This window comes from Mixophyes fleayi, chromosome 3, assembly GCF_038048845.1.
Source record: "Mixophyes fleayi isolate aMixFle1 chromosome 3, aMixFle1.hap1, whole genome shotgun sequence".
Classification (NCBI taxonomy): Eukaryota; Metazoa; Chordata; class Amphibia; order Anura; family Limnodynastidae; genus Mixophyes; species Mixophyes fleayi.
The window spans coordinates 111,536,837-111,560,594 of NC_134404.1; positions in this window are offsets into that span (position 1 = coordinate 111,536,837).

Genomic DNA, 23,758 nt, shown 5'->3' on the forward strand with positions numbered 1-23,758 from the left:
TGTATGAACTTCGTGGGTTTACTCCAACGTGTCACTTATAGAAGAATACGCTAATATAAGTGCTTGTGTTTCCTCAGTCTATAGATTATTGTATCGTGCATGTATATTTATGATTGTGAATTATTAGGCATTAAATTCGCATCCACAGTTATTTACAATTCAAAATTACACTACACATTTTTTGTGTCGGACAACAACAGAATGTGTGTGTGTAATTCTTTATTGTTTAACCTTAAACCTTCATGTTGGTAGTAATGCCTGTGTTGTGTTTTTTTGGAGCACTATAAGCTTGGTTTATGGTTTATGTGCTATCATTTATTTTTACCTAATGGGACTTCCAAACATGGTGATTGACATTCAAGTCTATATAATGTATGCAATGCTCAATCAGCCTCTTGCCTTAGTGGTTAGACAATCCACTTTTCATCAGTGGGTCATGAGTTTGATTCCTGAACCTTTTTTGGAATATGCCTATATTGCATGCTGACATTTGTGTTAAGCTTCAACAAAGACAAACACCTATTTCAAATAAACTGAAAGGGAATCCAAACAAATAGTAAAAAAACACATATAAAATTTAAAAAACCTAAGTGTCCCCAAAAAAAACCAGAAGGCAAAAAAGGACAAACAATTATTATTTTTATTTTGTGGAATATGTCTATGTTGCATGTTGAAATTTGTGTGGATTTATAACACAAGCAGCTGTTCCAAATAAAGTGAATCCAAACAAATAGAAAATATCCACAGATAAAAGCAAAAAACCTAAGTACCAAAAAAAACCCAGAAGGCAAAAAATGGCAAACAATTTTAAATCCAATTATTATTATTAGAATATTATACATCAATGAATTTTCATAGAAAATTATTTAAACTGTGCATCTACCACAAATTTATGGCTATAATATTTCATTGTATAATTATTGACATTAATAAAAAATAGCAAAGAAAAAAAGTTTATGAGAGAAGTTCATGCCCAGCTTTTCGTTCTAGTCTATATCATGAACATATTGTTTCACTTGCAAGTTGGCTTAGTGGTTAGACAATCCACCTTTCAATAGTGGGGTTCTGAGTTTGAATCCTCACTCAAGGCCTTATCTCTGTGAAGATTATATATCCTCCCCATGTTTGTGTGAGTTTCCTATGTATCCCTTATGGAAGAGTACGCATGGTTTATGTTCACACAATGTAGCTATACAATTTTAACAAATTAAGCTGTTATGTCTTTCAATTATACTAGCGCATTATTAGCTGTTTTTTTTAAATATCTAAAAAAATATAGACATATAAGATATTATACATCCACCACTTTACATTGCAATTTATTACAACTATACATTCACCATGGTTGTTTTTTTAAAAAAATAGTACATCGCTTAATGTTTGATATTAATATAAAATTAAAAAAGAAAAAAATGTGAAGTGTATTAAGATGTATGTTGTGCATATTCAGTTGTGTGTGTTTTAAACAAACTATGCTTTTTGAACAGTTTAGTGGTCTTATTCAGCACTGCTGCTATAACTGTTTTGGACTTAAACATGACCACAAACTTCCTTAAGTTTAAGCAAGACATTAAGAAAAACTCTAAGCATTTCTTCTTATCAATGCGATAGATCTGGAGGTAAAGGCCTACTCTTCTAAGTCAGTATGATCTCCGCCCAATTTACATCCATCCCACTCCCTTTCCCAACCCTTTTTTCTTAAGTGTGGGGAGAACTTCTTAAGTTCAGTTAAGAAGGATTTTCAGCTTAACTTAAGAAATTCTTAACTTACACAGTGAATTTTCCTTCTTATCTCCCTTTTCTGGGCATGCTCAGAGAAGATTTTCTTAAGATCCTCAAAAAACGGCAATTAAGATCAGTAATGAATCAGGCCCATTAATACCTTATTTCATCACACTGAACTCCAGAGCTTACAACTTAGGCTGAAGGACAGATCTTGGGGGAAGCAATTAGCCAAGAAAATGGTGTTTAGATGTCAATATATACTTATAACCTATAATCAAGAACAGACTGATATGTTAGATTACAGATATTGGAATGTTTTAGGTATGATAATGATGATATGAGAGCAACTTTTTTCCATCCATATAATTAATAAATGCTGTGGCCAATTTGCATCAATGCGATGACAAGTTTAAATTTTTTGTGAGTTACAGGTATGTCATTAGGTGAGTGGACAAGAATGTAATAGAATGCTGCATAGTCATGTTATACCAAAAGCACATACAAGTCCCAGAAGGCCATGCACAGGTCACAAGGTATTTTTGGACTAATCAGTGAGCAGTAAAGGCTGAGCTTCTCACCAAGAGCCAAATGTTCTCAATGGTGACCATAGATATGGAGGAAATTATATAACAATATAAAAATATATATCGCAGGCTAATCGCATTGCAAACTACTGTCTAGGAACAAACCTACCGCATCCCCTATAAACTGAATTGCACATATTTCCACCAAAAGCACTTCTATTCATTCCACATTCTTTACCTTATTTAATTAGTATTTCCATACTACCGCTGTCAACCCTGCTCATTCAAAACAGTCATATCCCCCTTCTGCAAGTCTTTGCTTGTTCCAGGGTCTTCTTAAATGCATTGAGATCGGAGGAAAAATTTCAACCTACTCCTTGGCTCGACTGAGATATGTAAAACTTAAATATTACAGTACTTTTTTTTAATAGATATTTATTAATTTATTTATTTAATTCCATTGTTTTAAGTAAAAATAGTACTTTAAATGTAAATAAATTAAGTAAAGGTCACAGAGGTGACAGGTGTCAGGTGCTCTTTAAACTAATCTCCTTTACAACATAACAGATATGTTGTAATCTCCTTTACAACATATCTGTTATGAGTTGCCGGGCTAGCCCTACGGGTCGGCTGGATCCTCTGCTGGTCACGTCCCAGATATACCCTGGCAGCAGCCGGGATGCTGAGGGTGGAAGTGACGTCCCATCTGTTTACAGGGCTACCGGGACACTCCCTCTCCCCGCTGCTGCATCCGTCATTAACTGTCAGCTGGGACACATGTGATTATGAAATTAATTAACATACTCCTGTGGCTGCTTAGGAAAACTCTTGCGCTGACTCTGATTGGTTCCCTTCACTATTTAAGGCAGGGAGGTCTTAGCCTCCCTGCCAGTTATAGTATTTGTACCGCACATCTGCTGACCTGCTACAGTTTCCTGTGGATACTCTGTCATCTTGATTGACTCCTGTTGTGACCCCTGGCTTGTTTCTGGACCCTGCTTGAACTCTGATTGCCCCTAAGCTTTGGCTTTGTTTTCCGGATTTTCAATGTTTGCTGTCAGCCCTGACCTTTTGGCCTGTCTGTTACAAGCCTTCTTGCTTCCACCCGCAACCTCTGGCCTGTCCCTGATTATCCATGTGCTGTGTCGCTGGTGTCTCTGCCTCCTACCACCGCACTACAGCAACTGCATATAAACTTTAACTACTATAGAGTTAAGACTTCCGAGTACCGAGTACAGAGTACTGTGAGTGCAACGAACTCTACGGGAAAGGCGGCTGCTATAGTTGAAGACCTCTACCACCTGTCAGTAGCCGGTCAGCCGTAACAATATCAACAAAACATAATTTAAAAATGTTTTTGGTGGAAACGCATTACATTATTGTACTGAAACACTGGAGACATGCTCCTATTCCTAAAAGGTAAAACATAGCAGTAGCAAATGGGTGATCAGAGATTAAGAGATGGCATACAGTTTTGTTATTGTTGACTTTCATGCACCAGTCCACATATTTTTGTATGATTAATGAAGAGGAAACTATGTGAATGGGCTTCCTGTTTTTGTGACATAAATAGTATTTTTATGAACAGAGTTAGGCCTTGCTGCTATGTGTAATTTTACAGTTCAAGGGAGCGTGGGAGTGAATATTTCACCTAACCCAGTTTCTGAAAACTATGACCTAGCTTTACAAAGAAATTACAAAAAAAACCCTATAAAAATTTCATATTTATGGGATGTAATTAAATTGCAAAGTGAAATATATCCAGACAAAATCACTGATGAATATAAAATAGATTTTACAGTCCTATTTATCACCTAGGATATATATTTGCTTTTTAATAAAATTACAGTATTCAGCATAGGCTTAAAGCATCAGTCAGGTGTGTTTTAGTAACATAAAACTCTGTGGGAGAATGGCAAGGATGATGGTATTTACTTTTTCATTTGCTTATTTTCTTTCTCTCTGGGCTGCTAGTAATGATTTATAATTCTGGACTACCTTGGCAACCACAGTCACATGATGTAGTGAACACGCCTGTAAGCTTTGTTTGCACTTTGACATGCCCAGATGACAAGCTGAGAGCTGTGAGTCTGTGTCTATACATCAATATGACTGTCTGGCAGCCATTTTTTGTTTGCCAATCAGGGAGCTTTTTAAAAGCATATAATTATTTGCAGGAGGATAGCTAATACAAATTAATGATGCATACTTAAAAAGGTACTTATCTTGCTATTTAAAGACTATTTAAAGGAATTGTTACTTTCAGTTTAAGATTTGGGGAATAATCTAATTTTGGGTAACAAAACTAGACAGTATTAGTATAGTCCATAGCATAAGAATTTAAACAATGGTATTGAAAAAATATAGCATACACTCGGCGGCTGTATGATGTCCAACCCTTCATAAAAAACATTAATTTCTGAGCACTCACAGAGATATTTCATGCAGGATATGGCAGGCAAAGGGACTTACATCCCATGAATCAGGCTTGGTATGCCTTACACATCATGTATAGTCCCATTTGATATTTTTTTGTAACAGTGCTAGCAAATAAGCTGCTGAAAGATGTTGCCATTTTTAAAGCTGGTCATAGATATTCATGGTTTTTACAAGTCAGGGAGATTTACCTTAATCAAGAAAAATGGGACTTCAAGCATATGAGTAGCCTGTGGTCCGGTGATTTAGCATACTGTCTGGGCATAAATGACAGCATTGGGCAGCAGTTGAATGATATTCTGTGCCTAAATGGTGTCCACAAGCCTTTCCCCCACAGTCGAATAACCAAAGCCAAAATCCCCACAGAGCAAGCGCAGTACATTCTTCTATGGGCTCTTTGAAGAACAGATCACCAGGTGAGTGATCTCCATGGCCCACTTGGTTGTAGAAGCCACAATTTCTGATAACATGGGGGGAAAATATACTGGCTCTGTGTCCAGCAGTGAGCAGTATGCCAAAGAAAAACACTAGGCAAACAGCTACTCTAAGCTGGTGGATAGCTACAAGGTGAGGATACAAGAATGTGTTAATAAAATAACCAAGGACACACTGATGGCCATGCAACACAATCACTTACCATTACAGTAGCCACACACACTTTCCCTAACAACAGCTACAATTATTATGTATCAATGGTTCATTATATCCATTATAATTGTAAACTCATTTGGGCAGAACCATATTTACTTTGTGTTTCATGTTGTCATTTGTCATTTGTTTGTATCATGGTCAATTCAAAGTACAATTCTGCACCAGTTCTTATAAATAATGGTTAATAATAATAAAATAATGTTAATAATAGTGACAAAGAAGCTTGGTGATTATGCCATTGGTTAAGAAGTTGCACTAGAAGCACCAACCTATCATCTGTGCATAGTTTTAATACATCCTTCACGAACACACAAGAAAAAAATAAATATGCTGTTTTATTAAAGGCCCATACTTAGAAGTGACTATTTTGTAGAGCAACTTTTTGCAGAAATAACAGCTTTAATTCCTTTGTGGTAAACATGTACCAGCTTAGCTCCTGTTTGATCAGGTTAGTCAGGTGAGGGTTGTGCACACCAATTTTCAAATAGTATCACAAGTTCTCAATTAGATTGAGAGCAGGGATTTGATTGGGCTACTGTAGGATACAACATTTTTTGATATGAGGCACTCCAATGTGAATTTGGCCTTGTGTACAGGATTATTTTCCTGATGATGGACTAACTTTTAGCCAAGCTACAGGTTTTTTTTGCAATCAAACAGGATTTTTTTGTGCTGTGGGCATACCTGCCAAATTAATGGCATTGCTTAGCAGGGGGCAGAGTTTAATAGTGCAAATTTGCATTATTAAGCCATGCCCCCACAACATTCCGGACGGATGCCTACTGTTATGGGAGAGTAGGCAAGTATGGTTGTGGGTCATGTGAGATTTGTGCCAAATAAAGCTCTATCCTGGTTTCATTTTTACCTCTAGTCTCTAGATGATTGTTGATTTCTCACCTTGTTTGTGTGGAGGCTTTTAAGGAATGAGCTTCTCCATTCCTTAAAAACCAACAGTGCCCATTGGTACATCCAAACAGTTGGATATTTTTAGTAACCTTTTTCTAATTTATGCATTAATATTACTTTATCTCTAACTTTTTTGGGATTCTCTTTAGTCTTTATTTTCACAGCTGTCCTGAATAATGATCTCTTAACTGTTATTTTAAGGATTCACTGGTGGAGATCAATTATTTTTTCACCAGTGTAAATGTAAAGCTTTCATAACACAGGGATTTAATATTTATGTAAACAGCAAATTTCAGTGTAGGATTTAATACGTTAAATGAGAGGAATTGTCATATGTGTGTGGCAAGGAAATATATAACCCTAATTCATCCTGGGAAAGACTATGATGCATTGCAATGATACATATTATATATGGGGGCTTATGGACAACTTTAAAGTGGATTCCAGAACATAATGAGAGATCAAAATCAAAATTTAATCCTCATTGTGCTAAGGTTTTCAGAATGAAGATAATTTTTGCCTCCTCCCTATTAATTGTCTCGATTAGATCTCCTCCTCTCCAATTGATTTTTACTTTCTTTAAACCTAAGAACGTAAAACCTGCAGTGACTCAACAGGTGGTCATTCTCAAAACCTATCCAAATATTCTTTAAGTGTTCTCCTATCCGCACTTTTAGTTTTCTAATGGTTCGATCAATGTATTGTTTTCTACAGGGACATTGTATCAGGTATATAACGTTGGTCATACTGTAAGTAATGAAATCCTTAACCCTATAGGCTTTGTTATCGTATGTAGAATTGTAACGGGAAATTGACCGGGTGCTCCTACAATTTAATCTTTTGCAGTTGTCACATTGACCGCAATAAAAGAAACCAGGTGTTTGGATTTTTTGGCTCAACCAGTTGTCTTTCTTGGTGTTCTTACCACCTTTGATATGATTGGATACTAAAGCTCTTCTCAGATCTAGGGCTTTCCTAAATATAACTTCAGGGTAACTAGGTAGTATGTTTCCTATAATGTCATCTTGTTGTAAGATGTATCAATGTTTCATGAGGATTTTCTTTAATTGGTAGGCCCCACTAGAATATTATATATAGTATATTTCATCTTTGCCTGTTTTCTTATAATTGAATAAGGTATCTCAGCCTGTTACACTTATCTTGTTGAAAGCCTCATTAACAAATGCTTCTTAAAAATTTTTCTCTAACAACTGAGACTTCATAAGTGTACTTTGTTTTATGTAGTTGTCAATGTGCGTACAATTTCATATAAATCAGGTGAATTGACTTAAATGTATACTACGTAAACACTGTGGATGGTGGTGGCTGTCTGATAATATTATGCTGTTCACATCTACTGCTGTCTTAAAGGTTTTAGTAGCTATGGTATGGTGTTCTTGATAAATGCCTCTAAATCTGTGAAATCTATGATTCATTGGCTATAATTTGCTGTAAATTTAAGACCGTAATTCTTGGTGTTAATATATTGCAGGAAGTTCTTAAGTGATTCTTCGGTCCCTTACCATATAACTATGACATTGTCAATATAACATTTCCAGAGCACCAGGTTTGCCCCATCTGTTGCAGTCCATATATATTGGTAGTCCCAATAACTCATATAGAGATTTGCATAGTTGGGGGCAAACCTAGTGCCTATTGCCGTGCCTTGCAGTTGTAGATAGAATTGTTCTTCAAACCAAAAATAATTATGTGTTAAAATAAATCTATATTGATTAAAATGAACTAGGTTTGAATCGCACTTAGGTTTGCGTTCTTGTTCCAAATAGTGACATGTACTCCTAATACCTAAGTCATGCATTATAATCATGTATAACGCAGTAACATCACAGGTGACAAGCCAGCGGATTCTGTTCCATGGGGTCTTGTTTAAATACTGTAGTATATGTGTTGTGTCCTTGAGACATGCTTTTTGTTTTTTATATAGGGCTGTAGAAAAGGGTACAGTTAATGTAAAAGGTTCGCTGTATTGGATCCTATCCAAGAGATGATCGCTCTACCGGGAGGATGCTTGGTGTCTTTATGTATTTTAGGTAAATTATATATTACTGGCATCAGAGGATGAGGGTTATGCATGTAGTTGAATTCTTGACTGTTCAATATCCCAAAATCTCTACCTGTCGTTAGAATGGTTTTCAATTCGCTGAAAAAAGTTTCAGTGGGACAGTGAGCAAGTTTTTGATATGTTGATGTATCTTATAATAGCCAGGAAGTTTCCTGGAAGTATTTGTTTAGTACTGCATTCCGCCCATCTTTATACGCAGGCTTTATGATGATGTGTTCCTGATTTTGTCGTTTCCTTAGTGCTTCCATTTCTATGTGTGTCAAATTCACTTGTATCTTGGATTTGTACAATGTTAAATTATCTGGGTCTGAGAGAACCATCGTTTGAAATGTATTGTTTATACCGCCCTTTAAGTGTCTTGGATAAAATGTCGATGCAGGTCTTAAGCTCATACGTTTATATTGATCGGCATTCAAGTCATTCTTTCTCTAAAGAGAACTTCATAAAAAACATTTTAAGAGTCAGTTTTCTAATGAAACTGAATATCCACAAAGGTCTCAAAATGATTAAGTCACTTGGTAGGGGCATATTTCAAACCTTTATTTAATACTCGAACCTCTGAGTCTGATAATTGATAATTACTAGTGGGTTGTTCCCTAGCTGTTTTGTGTTTTGATTTCTTTGCCTCAACTTCTTCCTCGTCTGAGGCATCTAACTTTCTTTTCATTGTTTTCTGCTGTGTGGCCCTCAGATGTGTATTCATGAATCTTAGTCCTAGACCTAAACACTTACCAATCTGTGTAATCGGATCTTGTGTGGTTTCTGTATCTATATCTTGTGCAATACAGGTAGTTAATGTGTCTGTTATGGTTAAAGGTGTGGAATATAGTGTCTTATTAATGTTACTATCTATTTTGATTGTAGGCATCAGTGATGATAATGATGATCCTTTGGGACACTAATATCATGGTCTATGTTGTTCATTGTGTTCAAGTGCCACTCGTTTTCAAAGTATTTGATGGCAAGCATTTCATAGTCCATGCTCTGATTGGCATATACTGATAGGAAAAATTCACTAATGCTGGATTGTGACGTCAAGGTCGTCTTTGGGCTAGTATTTATAACTACAGTCTGATATCTTATATTGCTTATGTATGAGAGTCATATATTGTTTGTAAGTAGCCCAATCCTCTTGCAAGATACCTTGGTGGCAGTTTCTGAATCTTCTGTTTGTTTATGTTTATGTTCTGGGTCTGTTCTTCTTGTTGCTCAATCTCTGCCTCAAGGGATCTTTTTTTGTCTACCTAACATGTTTTATGTATGACAATAATAAATAATTATATATATATATATATATATATATATATATATATATATATATATGTATATATAATTGTATTGTCATACATACAGTATATTTGATTCTGCATTTCCGTTTTAACAAAGAAAAGACAAAAAAGCCCCACTGATGGGAGTCTCTACTAGCAACAGATCAATGACTATTGCCAGCGCAGCCATATTTTATAGAGCATGGAAAGCAGTGGGGTGACGTACCTGAGCTTGTCTGCTACTCATACAGGTTACTTCTAACTTGACTGAACAAATCAGTACCTCTCATTAAGTAACTCTAATATTCCTTTCACTGCTGGAAAAATAGAACCTATGTTTCCGGCAACAATTGGGATTTTGAGTTAAAGGTGAACCAGGCCATGTGACTGGCCAGGGCGGGGGAGGGGTGGAGTGCATATAAAGCAGCAGGGAGGAAGAGAAGGATCCAGGAAGAAGAAGAATTGAGACAGATAAAAAGAGAAGGGAGAAATTGAGGGGTCCATTTCTCAATATCTCAAGGCGGAGTCACTTATCGCCATACTTTGGCAATAAAATAAACTGGGCTTTCAGTTCCAATAACACATAAAAAATTAAATACAAAACAATAAACCTAACAATATATTTGTATATAGAAATATTGACCATTGGAAAAATGCTTTATTTATTTAATTTTTTTCTGTTACTTTTGGCTATTGCCGGCAAAACTGTCACGACTCTGAACAAATTAATAGATCCCTATCTCTGCCGAGATGGAACTCGCCCAGGAGTGCGTAGTCTAACGGGTAGGATGTCTTCGCCAGTGATCCCCGCAAGGGAATATGGACTTTGCCGCACCTATCCCGCAGGTCGCGGTCTCCTAGACGAGAGCTGGCAGAGAGTGGTGGAATTTAGACACAATGGATAAACAGGAGAATTCCAATACATGAATTAAAAAATCATAGCTTAAGGGCATCACAGACAACGGTAATGCTGGCAAGTGGTAGTTGTAAACTTAAAGAATGCTGCAAAATAATTGAAATAGATACTGCGATAATGATTGATGAAATAACTTGAGATAATAATAGGCTGAGCACATGGCACCTTGATCAGAAGAGGAGATGAAACACTACACGCTACTTCAGAGTTGGTAACCCTTGACAACTGCAGGTTGAGAGTTAGGACAAACAGTTCAACGCTTAGATGAGTGAGGGAGAATGCTAGATCCAATAGGGTAACACACAGCATAACAGGTGAATCACTGATACACTGATACAGCAACAGTTCAAGTGGAAATGAGAATATAGAACTAGCTGATCCGTAAACATAGATGATTCAATATAGCAGGTGAGCCACCGGCATTGCAGTATTCCCAATATAGCGAAGACAAGGCGTTGTAACCATTAACTAATTAATATCAATCCCAAACGGCAGAGATGAATACAAGTCTATCAGGCAGTCTGTTACCTAGAAGTAGCGGAGAAGTGAAGTGTAGGTGAGCCGTGCATGGAACTACAGGTGACTGATAACTCAACAGTAAATCCAACGGTGAGGAAATAGCAGTGTTGAACCAAGCGAGCAGAGGTGAGGAACTTGAGCTGCAGCAGTGGACTCAGGTGTAACAGGCAGTTCACAATAATGATTTACTTGCGGATTAACAGCGAGATGAAGTTCAATTAAACCAGGCATGGAACTACAGGTGACAGGTAACTCTGGAGTAGATCCAACAATGAGACAGTAGCGGTATTGAGTCAGGCAAACAGAAGTGAGGAACTTGAGCTGCAGCAGTGGACACAGGTGTAACAGGCAGTTTACATTGATGGTACACTTGCGGGTTAGCAGCGGAGTAAAGTTCTGTTGAGCCAGACATGGAACTACAAGTGACAGGTAACTCAGGAGTGGATCCAATAACGAGATAGTAGCGGTATTGAGCTTGAGCTGCAGCAGTAGACACAGGTGTAACAGACAGTCCACATTGATAGTGCATTTGCAGGTAGCAGCGGAGTAAAGTTCAGCTATAATAATAAGTCAGGTGAGAGGGACCATAACGGTAAAGAGTCCAGCGGGTTCCAGTCAATTAACGGACAATAGGTAGGTCAGACCTATGGAAGCCAAATCATAGTACTGAGTGGGTAACACGAAGATTAGGCAAGGAAAAGAGAATCATGGGAGGTTTAAATAGTTGTTCCAAACTACCAGAACCAATCAGAATAGAAAGGAGGTCCAAAACAAAAATAAGGAGCACCTGAGTAAAAGTGATGTCTTAGAACAAAATAGTAAGTTCAATTACCGCTTACCAGATGAAGGTAACAGTGCCGGTACCTGTTTATGGGACCGGAGTGTCACAAAAACCTAGTCAATCTTAACGCTGGCAGAGGTTATTTATGGCAGTAACAGTGCTATCGCCAGTGGTGATCCCTTGATGGATTGGTCTTTAATAAACATGCCCCAAAAGTGAGAGAGAGATAGTTGGAAAGTGAAAGAGAGTGAAACAGGGATAGAGAGACAGAGAGAAGTAAACAAATTACACAGAAGGTAGAAAATTACAATGGCAGATATATAGATTTTTTGGTACTAAATTTAATTTATTAGCTCCTCTACCACACAGAACCCTCTCCCCTAGGACTCTCTCTCCTACAAGAATTCTGACCCCTGACACCCTCTTCCTTCTCTTAGATCCCTTTCCCAAGACACCCAATCCCTCCTCTGGGACTCTCTACTCTCTCTCCCCTGGCACTCAACTCTCACCCTTTACCGGGACACCCTCACATTCCTGCAGGCACCCTGCCCTCTGTGACCCTCTTCCCCTGTTTTCCTGACACCCAGTCTCTGTGGAACTTTCTCATCTATTGGCAGTGACCCTATCCCCTTCCCCTGAAACTCTCCGCTGGCACATTTTACTCTTCTTGGGACCATTTACTCTCTCTATTGGCTTCTATTACCTGTTCTCTGATGCCCTATCCTGTCTTCTCATGATGTAAAGAGAAACAATATCAGTCTATTATTTGAATATAATTACTTTTTTAAAATCAAACAAGATAAATTCCAAATTATATAAAGATCTTCAGTTTTTATGGTATATTTATTTAATTAACACTAAAAAATACTGTTTTATCTGTATGTGTAAAAATAAACGTAAATAGCAGAACTAATAAACACAGAATTCCTTCCAAAATAGATACTGAAAACTGAAAAACCCTACATGTATTTCAAATAATGTCATTCATCTTTTGAAATGTTGCTGTGGGCTGTATATGTGGGTCAAACTAACAGGACTGTGAATATTAGGGCTAAATGAAGATCACTCCTTCATTAGAACATACTTCCTTGAAAAAGCAAATTCCTGGGACAAACAAAAAATAATTAGAAGAAACTACTGTTGCCAGACATTTAAAAAAAAGCATAATAATTCTGAATTGCATTGACAAATCCTGGTATATTCTTATGCTGGGGGCACAACCTTGACAGAAAAGTTGCTTGAAAGGGAAGCATTTTGTATTTATAAACTGATTACATTACATCTACACAGGCTTAATATAGACATTAAATTGCAATGCTTCTCTGAATCCTGTGTGTGCAGTTCTTTGCTAGATTACTCTTATTTAATAACTATAGGCCTGATTCATTAGTGATCTTATTTGCCGTTTTTTGCGGATCTTATGAAAATCTTATCTGCGCATGCCCTGAAAAGGGAGATAAGGAGGAATATCCGTTGCATATGCTAAGAATTTCTTAACTAAAGATGAAAATCCTTGGTTATGCTGCTGTGTTCTCGGGTTCGGTCCCTTAACAAACATGGAGACAAGCTTGCGCAGCATATTTGTGCAGCAACCCGTCTGCAAATTGCCAAGGAGTGGAAATCCCTTTCCCCTCCAAGTCTCCACAGCATAGTCTCCCGGGTCTGGTATATGGCCTCAATGGAATACATCACTAGCCTTCTTCACGACAAAATACCAAATTTTCATAAGGTGTGGGACTTCTGGTATTCTTTCCATCAGACTTCAATGCCCGCCACCCAGTGAATTGCACTTTCTATTCACTTTATAGTGTGGGCTCTGTTTCCCCTCGTGGGGGTGCCGGATTAGTTTCTTCCCCCCTCGGAAGGTATATGTTGAGTTATCCTCCTGTCCCTTTCCCCTCTTAACCTCTTTCTTTCCTCCCCCCCATCTTCCCCCTTTCTCCTTCTTCTCTTCAATAAAACTTTGGAAAAACACAACAGCATAGGGTTTCCTATTTACGGGCCTTTCCAAGGCTTACAGTTGGATCATTCCAGTTATGATTAATGTCCTGTTTTGTATTCAGTACCTTTGTATTCTTACTTTGGATTTTTTGTAACTCATGTTGTTGTTGAAAATAAAGAGTTAAAAAAAAAAAAAAAAGATGAAAATCCTTCTTAACTGCACTTAAGAAATTCTCCAAACAATTAAGATAAAAGGGTTGGGTATGGGTGGAAATTCGTACTGAGTTAAGAAGAGTAGGCGTTTACCTTTGAATCCAACAGATAGTTGAGAAGAAATGCTCAGAGTTTTATCTTAGCTTCTTGCTTAAAGTCAAGGAAGCCCGGGGTCATGCTTAAGTCTAAAGCAGCTAGAGCAGCAGCGCTCAATGACAACACTAAACTGTTCAAAAAGCATCTTTCATTGTAAACACTCACAACTAAATAAGCACAACATACATTTTAATACACTTCACTCAAAAAAATGTATATATTAAATATATTTAAATATATTAAAATATAATTAAATTTTATTTTATTTTTATATAAAACATCAAACATTGTGTACTTTTTTTTAAAAGCAAACTTTTTGTTATTACAATCACAGTAGTAATAACTTGCAATGTAAAGTGGTTGATGTATCTAACAGTTAGTTGTTGATATAATCGGCTAATAGTACGCTAATAAGATATATGAAAGCACAACAACTTCATTTGTTAAAATTGTACGAACTTAAACCAAGTGTACTCTTGCATAAGGGACACTTAGGAAATCCACACAAACATGTGGAGACTATATAAACTCCAGAGAGATAAGGGCTTTGGTGCGGATTTGAACTCAGGTTTCCACTGTTGAAAGGTGGATTGTCTAACCACTAAGCCAACATGCAAGTGGGATCAATATGTGAATGATATAGACTAGAACGAAAAGCTCAACTTGAGCTTCTCTCATAAGCTTTTTTTCTTTTATTATTTTATTAATGTCAATAGTTAAACATTGAAATATTCTAGAGATGCTCAAGCTCAGTTCCCCGAGAACCAAACACACCCATAACATAACAGATCTGAGTACCTTTTGCGCACCCTTGGAATTGAAAACGAGGCAAAACGTCACCGGTATGTCGTCAGATCTCGTGAGTTTTGGATTCTATAAGTACCGCCCTCCACGGCGATCCAGAGATATTTCACAGAGGGACACAGTCTCTAGTGCAATTGGGCAGCATCATAGGTAGAAAAGAAAGAGGAGGGTTAGCAGTGTTCTTCAGAGTCTCCAGTGACATTCAGGAGTGCTCCATTTCTGCATTGTTAATTGTCATTGCTGAAATAGAAATAACAGGGCTGGCAAGCTTGGTCTTCTAAATCTGCAGTCAAATTGTACTGTGTTATATAGGTTACACAGAAAGGGATGAGCTCCATTGCTCCATTGCTAATTGTCATTGCTGAAACAGAAATAATAGGGCTTGCAGACTTGATATTCTAAACCTGCAGTCAAATTGTATGGTGTTATATAGGTAACACACAAAGAGGAGAGCTCCATTGCTCCATTGCTAATTGTCATTGTTGAAATACAAATAATAGGGATGGCAGTCTTGGTCTAAATCTGCATTTACTTTGTACTGTGTTATATAGGTAACACACAAAGAGGAGAGCTCCATTGCTCCATTGCTAATTGTTATTGCTAAAATAGAAATAATAGGGCTGGCAGTCTTGGTCTAAATCTGCAGTCACATTGTACTGTGTTATATAGGTAACACACAAAGAGGACAGCTCCATTGTTAATTGTCAATGCTGAAATAGAATAAATAGGGTTGGCAGTGTTCTTCAAAATATGCAGTTACATTGTACTGTGCCATAGCTTACCCAGAAATAGAAGAGGTCCGATTTCAAGATGTTGATAACTTGCAAATTAAGTAATTGATCTACAAGTCCAACATAATTAGCGGAATTGCTTTGTTTCAGTTCCTCTTTCAATTTCTCTTGCTGCTTTTTTAAAAGTCTAATTAGGGGAATAACTTGACTCAAACTGAACTCTCTTCACAGGTGACTACTCCCAGTGGTTTCAGCACCTTGAACAACATGGAAAGTATTCTCCACTCAGCTGGACTAAAGTACATTCCCCCTAAATTCTATTCTTCTTGCAGCTGCTGCATTCTCCTACATGTTGTTGCAGAATCCTGAAAATGACCCTAAATATTTTGGGTCACAAACAGCATATCCTGCATGTCATTGTCATTATTTAAAAAGTTCTGTACCACCAAGTTGATTGTGTCAGCAATTCAGGGAATGTGATGGAATTCCCCCCGCTGTAATGCTCTAACAATATTGGTGGCGTTATCAGAAATCACATAACCTCAGGAGAGTCCAAGCAGGATTAGCCATGTTGCAATGACATCCCTTAATCTTTTAAAACAGGTTGTCAGCGGTATTACCTCTGACCTGCGCCTTGTCTCGTCTCTGATAACTACCTCTCACTCAAGACTTCTCTCGTGCTGATCTCCACTTATGGAAATCCCTACCACGCTCAATCAGACTTTCCCACAGCCTTCAAATCTTTAGATGCTCTTTGAAAACTCACCTCTTTTTTAGAGGTGACCTTATCCTCAATAACACTATTCACAATAATGCACCCTCACAACTATCCCAATCTGTACTCTGAGCCACACTGGCTACTCTTCTTTCAGCTGTTCCCTCTTCCTTTTAGAATGCAAGCTCTCTAATGAGCAGGGTCCTCCATACCCTTTGTTTTCATGTCTCCATTAATTTTTTTCTGTTCTTGTTTTATGTGTGTCCTGTTTTATGTATGTCCTTGTCTTCCCTACTGTACGGTGCTGTGGACCACTGTGGTGCCTTACAAATCTACAATAATAATAATAATAATAATAATAATATTATCACGCATCTCACCGGTTTCACCCCAAGTGGTTCACTGTGTGCTTTGGTTTCCCTTGGTTACTGCTATCTGCTGTTCAGCCTGGCATTCCTCTATCATCGGACGCCATCTTGCCTAGTGGTCTACGCCTGCGTTTCCCTGGGAACCTTCAAAACCTCTGCTCCGCGGTGATTGGATCATCTGAAGCCAGTTCCCTTTATAAGAGCCCTCCTCCCTTTAATGGGTGCCAGATCATCAGGTCTCTCTACCTGATAGGAAGCATTTTCTCTGACTCCTGTTGGTCCTGACATTGTGGATGGTGCAGCCTGTTGCTACTCAGAATACCTGTGTTGTTTACTACTTCCCAGCAATTACCTGTGCAGCTCATCCCTACTCAGCAATACCTGTGCTGTTCACTCATTCTCAGCATTACCTGTACAGCTCGGAATTAGGATTTTTAACCCATTCTCTATGCGTGTTGCTGTCATCTATCGCCCCCCTGGTCCACACCAACAATTTCTTGAACACTTCTCTGCATGGCTCCCTCACTTCTTATCTACTGATATCCCCACCATCATCATGGGTGATTTCAACATCCCTATTTCTAATCTACGTTCCAATGCTGCTTCCAAACTACTCTCTCTAACCTGCTCACTTGACCTCTCCCAGTGGATTGAATCTGCTACTCATCAGGATGGCCACTGTCTTGATCTTGTTTTCTCTAGACTATGCTCAGTTTCTAATTTCCTTAACACTCCTTTCCCCCTCTCGGATCATCACCTTATTAGCTACGCGCTCACCCCCAGTTCTTTACCCTCCCTGGTGTCAAACTCTTCCAAGCCTCCTCGTACCCGCAGGAATATCAACGCTATTGATTTTCAACAGTTTTCCACCTCTCTCCAACACCTTCTCTCCCCAATTTCTACATTCTCCTCCCCTGATCGGGCAGTACCCCATTTTCATCAAACCCTAGCAACTGCTCTTGATCTAGTGGCTCCAGCGACACTACATACTTCGCATAGAATTCGTTGCCAACCATGGCACACTACAGTAACACGAACTCTACAAAAACTTTCTCGTAAAGCAGAACATCACTGGCGTAAATCTTGTGCCTCTAATGATTTCATCACATATACTGATATCTACCACTCCTACAGAAATGCTCTGGACACTGCTAAACATACTACCGATCTCTCATCTATGCTCAGGCTTCTAACCCCAAACGCCTCTTTAACACATTTAACTCTCTTCTGAATCCTCCCGCCCCAAATCCTCCAACTAACATCAGTGCACAGGATCTCGCTTCCTATTTCAAGGACAAAATAGATAAGATCAGGCTTGAAATGGTATCTCCCTTGACAAGCAATCTGCTCAATTCCTTTGTAGCACCCTCTGACACTCTCTTTTCATTTGATCCCACAAATGAAGAGGAAGTTTATACTCTCTTCTCATCTTCCTACTCTACCTCCTGTCCTCTTGATCCCATTCCCTCACAAATGGGTATGTCCCTGTCTCCTGTGCTCATTCCCCCTCTAACTAAAATCTGTAATCTATCTCTTTCTACTGGTATTTTTCCATCTATATTCAAGCATGCAGTGATTACTCCCATTTTAAAAAAAACAGAATTCTGACCCTAACGCTCTCATAAATTACCGCCCCATCTCCCAGCTCCCATGCCCCTCCAAGCTTCTCGAGAGAATTGCCTACACACACCTCACACACTTTCTTACAGTAAACAACTTATTGGATCCTCTTCAGTCAGGCTTTCGCTCTCAACACTCCACAGAGACTGCGCTGACCAAAGTTGTCAATGATTTGATCACTGCAAAAAATAATAACCAATACTCTTTTCTAATTCTCCTGGATCTCTCTGCTGCATTTGACACTGTTGACCACTCTCTCCTCATACAAACGCTGCAATCCCTAGGTCTTGAAGGCACTGTCCTATCCTGGTTCTCATCCTACCTATCTAATCGCTCTTTCAGTGTTAATTTCTCTGGATCCACCTCTGCTCCGCTTCCTTTATCAGTTGGAGTTCCACAAGGCTCAGTCCTAGGTCCTCTGCTATTCTCTATCTACACCACTTCTCTTGGAAAACTAATAAGCTCCTTTGGATTTCAGTATCATCTCTATGCAGATGATACACAAATTTATCTATCCTCTCCTGATCTTTCACCATCTGTGTTGTCTCTGCAGCGTTACTGACTGTCTTTCTGCCATTTCATCTTGGATGTCTTCTCGCCAACTCAAACTCAATCTTTCAAAAACTGAATTAATAATATTCCCACCCAAGAACAGAAGCTTCCTGCCTGACATTTCTATTTCTGTCGATAACATGACCATAAATCCCACCCCGCAAGCTCGTTGCCTAGGTGTAATCCTTGATTCACAACTGTCGTTTATTCCCCACATCAACTCTATATCTAAATCATGCTACATACACCTAAAGAACATTTCCAGAATACGCACATATCTGACACAAGACACCGCAAAAACATTAATTCATGCACTCATCATCTCCCGCATCGACTATTGCAATTCCCTCCTTACTGATCTTCCCAAAGTCAGACTTGAACCCCTACAATCTATTTTGCACGCAGCGGCTAGACTGATTTTCCTTACAAACCGTTATTCCTCTGCTGAGCCACTCTGTCAGTCTCTACATTGGCTGCCTGTATTTCAACGAATCCAATATAAAATTCTTCTACTAACATACAAGGCCATCAACAAAATTGCACCCACATACATTTCCTCACTTGTCTCGAAATATCTCCCTACTCGACACCTCCGTTCTGCACAAGATCTACGTCTCTCCTCCACTCTCATCACATCCTCCCATTCTCGGTTACAGGATTTTTTCCGGGCTGCACCTACTTTGTGGAATTCTCTCCCTCGCACAGTAAGACTTTCCTCTAGTCTTCAAACCTTCAAGCGTTCACTGAAAACCCACCTCTTCAGACAAGGTTATGATATTCCTCAACCATCATCTTAATTTCCATAGATTACCCTATTGCCACCCTCTACACTGTTAACGCAAGACAACAACCTTCTGACCAACATTGCAACACACACAGCCCACTCAGTACTTTTACCTTTGCAGTCTGGCTGGTCCATTGTGCAATATGATGTAGCACATGCCCTTGTGTTTCTAACTCCCATTGTCCTATAGATTGTAAGCTTTCGAGCAGGGTTCTCTTACCTCTCTGTCTGTATGTATTACCCAGTATTGTCTTATTAATGTTTGTTCACAATTGTAAAGCGCTACGGAATTTGCTGGCGCTATATAAATAAATGTTGATGATGATGATGATGATTCCTGTGCTGTTCACTGCTTCTCAGCACCTACGTGTGCAGCTCATCACTACTCAGTAACACCTGTGCAGCTCACCACTTCCCAGCATTACCTGTGTTGCTTCCTGCTTCCCAGCAATTACCTGAGCAGCTCATCTCTACTCAGCAATACCTGTGCTGTTCACTGATTCTCAGCATTACCTGTGCTGCTCACTGCTTCTCAGCAACTACCTGTGCAGCTCATCACTACTCAGCAACACCTGTGCAGCTCACCACTTATCAGCAGTTACCTGTGCAGCTCATTGCTTCCCAGCATTATCGCCACAGAGCATCGCTCATCATTGGTCCTGTTCCAGCATTATAACACCTGTGTGCATCTCAGTGCTATTGCTCTCTGCAGCTCATTGCTTCCCAGCATTATCACTGCAGAGCATCGCTCATCATTGGTCCTGTTCCAGCATTATAACACCTTTGTGGATCTCAGTGCTATTGCTCTCTGCAGCTCATTGCCTCCCAGCATTATCGCTGCAGAGCATCTCTCATCATTGGTCCTGTTCCAGTGTTATAACACCTGTGTAAATCTCAGTGCTATTACTCTCTGCAGCTCATCACTTCACCATCATATTGGTTCAGCTTCCCTCACAGTCAAGACCTGAAGATTCACTGCAGAGCATCGCTCCTCTTCTGTTCCAGAGTTATACGCCTGTGTGGACCTCAGCGCTCCAGCACTCTGCCGTGCATCTCTTCACAACTACTTGGTGGTTCTGCATATTCTCTGCTCTGCGCCCCCTAGAGGACCGCGACCTGCGGTAGAGAGCAACCAAGGCCATATTCCCTTGCTTGAATCCCTGGTGAACACTTCTACACAGTTAGACTCTCTGGGGGTAAGCTATCACTCTAGAAGCAATCAGGACCATTCCCATTATCTGGCTTTCGTGACAAATATCCCTCTTAGTGAAGCAGATAATACACAGAGTAGCCTGCCTCTGAAAAATGTTACGTTCTTGGGTACTTGCTGCTGCTGTCCCTTCTGGTGAAGGCGATTCACCAACCCAGTGCACTGTCACAATCATATAATCTTTAGTTTGTCCAGTTCCACTTGTTCACATATCTGTGGTTAAGTGTACAGTGGGTAGAATGTCGTTTTGTAGCCCAATAATTACATTTTTATGAACCTTCTCGTAGAGGTGAGGAATAGATTTTCTAGTTAAATGGTGTCGTGATGGAATTTGGTAATGGGGATAGAAGACCTCAAGCAACTGTCTAAAATAAGCTGCATTAATATTGGCTATTGGACGCAGATCTAATACTAGCATAGTCGTCATGGAGTCTGTGATCCGCTTTGCGACTGAGTGACAGCTTTCATACTTGCTTCCTCTTGCAAAGGATTGTTTAACAGTCAATTGTTGTAAACTACAAGTAGTCTTCTTCTTGGTCTGCTTTTGGGTAGAAGATCCACCCCCAGCAGCAGGAAAAGCAGCAGTGGGCCTAACGCTCAAGGATTCTTCTGAGGAGTCCTGAATAGGGAACTCACTTCAAATGGTGTAACATGGTTCCTAGAAGGTTAAGGTCTCTAGCTCTACTGACTGTGGCTTTACAATGCTACAGATGGCTAGACAGCTGTTGTCAGGATTTGTGTAAAAATAATAATTTTTGTTCTTATGTCAAGGCATGACACTGGCCTTGTGCTTATCACGTACAAGAACTGCTTACACCGATGCATGACTTGCTACAGTAGAGTTTATTAACAGCACTGTTTGCTTAGCTGTCTTAAGCCCATTGTTAGCTTGTTTTGTGGGGGCCCAAACAAACCAAGCACTTCAGCCACAAAATTGGCACTGCTTGTTGCTGGAGTGCTTGCTTTGTTAAACTGTACATGTCCTTTTCAATATCTTACATAAGGGTGGGTGGGAGGACCCAAGGACAATTCCATCTTGCACCACTTTTCTTTTCTGCCACTGCTGTGTGGCAATGTTTGCTAGATGTGCTATGAACTGCCATGTGTATGTGTCCTTGTTCTGTAGCTTAGCATCCAGCCAGATCGCTGCAGTCTTTGTTTGAAAGTGTATGAAAATAATATTGTGACCTGTGAGGGGGTCAAAATTGACTGCAAATGACTTGAAATTAGTGTTAATGAGGTTAATAATAATGTATGGGGAAAAAAAGCAAAATTATGTGATTTTAGCAAAAAAAAATAGGGATTTTAGGAAAAAAGCGGGATCCAAAACCAAAACCAAAACCAAAACACGTAAGGGCTGTTTTGCCAAAACATGATGTTAATCCAGATCCAAAACCAAAACCATAACACGAGGGTCAGTGAACAGCTCTAAAATATTCTAGGCGTAAATCCTTGCTACATACTAGGGATGTGCACCGGCGACTTTTGGTGTCTCATGTTTTGTGTTTTGGATTCGGATTTTCGTGATGTTTTGGATTTGGATTTGTTTCGCAAAACACCTGCCGAAAGATTTTGGTTCGGATTTAAGGTTTTGGATTCGGATTTTTTTTGAAAAAAAGCATAAAAAGTTCAAAAATCAAGTTTTTGGGCTTATTTTCACTCCTACGCTATTATTAACCTAAATAACATTCAATAACAAGCATTTTCACTAATTTACAGTGTATTCTGAACACCTCACAATATAGTTATTAGTCCAAAACGTTGCAACGAGGTATCTTTCTGGACTGCGTAGTGGAGTGGTCCCCACAATATAATAAGAAAACCATCAACTGGTCTTAATCGCACCAAAAAATGTACCTGGACTGCGTAGAGGAGTGGTCACCTCAATATAATTTAAAAACCCTGAACTTGTATGAATCGCACCGATAAATGTATCTTGACTGCGTAGAGGAGTGGTCACCACAATATATATAATAAGAAAACCATCAACTGGTCTGAATCGCACCAAAAAATGTACCTGGACTGCGTAGAGGAGTGGGTCACCACAATATAAATTAAAAACCCTGAACTTGTATGAATCGCACCAATAAATGTATCTGGACTGCGTAGAGGAGTGGTCACCACAATATATATATAATAAGAAAACCATCAACTGGTATGAATCACACCGAATAATGTACCTGGACTGCGTAGAGGAGTGGTCACCACAATATATATAATAAGAAAACCATCAACTGGTCTGAATCGCACCAAAAAAAGTACCTGGACTGCGTAGAGGAGTGGGTCACCACAATATAAATTAAAAACCCTGAACTTGTATGAATCGCACCAATAAATGTATCTGGACTGCGTAGAGGAGTGGTCACCACAATATATATAATAAGAAAACCATCAACTGGTCTGAATCGCACCAAAAAAATGTACCTGGACTGCGTAGAGGAGTGGGTCACGACAATATATATAATAAGAAAACCATCAACTGGTCTGAATCGCACCAAAAAATGTACCTGGACTGCGTAGAAGAGTGGGTCACCACAATATATATAATAAGAAAACCATCAACTGGTCTGAATCGCACCAAAAAATGTACCTGGACTGCGTAGAGGAGTGGTCACCACAATATAAATTAAAAACCCTGAACTTGTATGAATCGCAGCAATAAATTTATCTGGACTGCGTAGAGGAGTGGTCCCTACAATATAATTAAAAAACCCTCCACGGGTCTGAATTCCAAAAAAAAAGGTTCTGGACTGCGTAGTGGGGTGGCCCCGGTGCACAATTTTTTACCGGTGCCACAATATTATTAAAAAACCCTCCACGGGTCTGAATTCCACCCAAAAAGTTTATGGACTGCGTAGTGTAGTGTTCCCCACAATATTATTTAAAAATTTTGCAGCAACAGTCAACGTTGTTTA